This window comes from Micropterus dolomieu, linkage group LG02, assembly GCF_021292245.1.
Source record: "Micropterus dolomieu isolate WLL.071019.BEF.003 ecotype Adirondacks linkage group LG02, ASM2129224v1, whole genome shotgun sequence".
NCBI lineage: Eukaryota > Metazoa > Chordata > Actinopteri > Centrarchiformes > Centrarchidae > Micropterus > Micropterus dolomieu.
In genome coordinates, this window is record NC_060151.1 from 31,493,942 (window position 1) to 31,494,466 (window position 525).

A 525-nucleotide genomic window follows, 5' to 3' on the forward strand; every position below is an offset into this window, starting at 1 on the left:
TAAAGTAGTGAGCGCGCAGCTTGTATAACAGTGTAAAGTAGTGAGCGCGCAGCTTGTATAACAGTGTAAAGTAGTGAGCGAGCAGCTTGTATAACAGTTTAAAGTAGTGAGCGCGCAGCTTGTATAACAGTGTAAAGTAGTGAGCGCGCAGCTTGTATAACAGTGTAAAGTAGTGAGCGCGCAGCTTGTATAACAGTGTAAAGCAGTGAGCGGGCAGCTTGTATAACAGTGTAAAGTAGTGAGCGGGCAGCTTGTATAACAGTGTAAAGTAGTGAGTGAGCGTGCAGCTTGTATAACAGTGTAAAGTAGTGAGTAGTGAGTGAGCGTGCAGCTTGTATAACAGTGTAAAGTAGTGAGCGTGCAGCTTGTATAACAGTGTAAAGTAGTGAGCGTACAGCTTGTATAACAGTGTAAAGTAGTGAGCGTGCAGCTTGTATAACAGTGTAAAGTAGCGAGCGTACAGCTTGTATAACAGTGTAAAGTAGTGAGCGTACAGCTTGTATAACAGTGTAAAGTAGTGAGCGT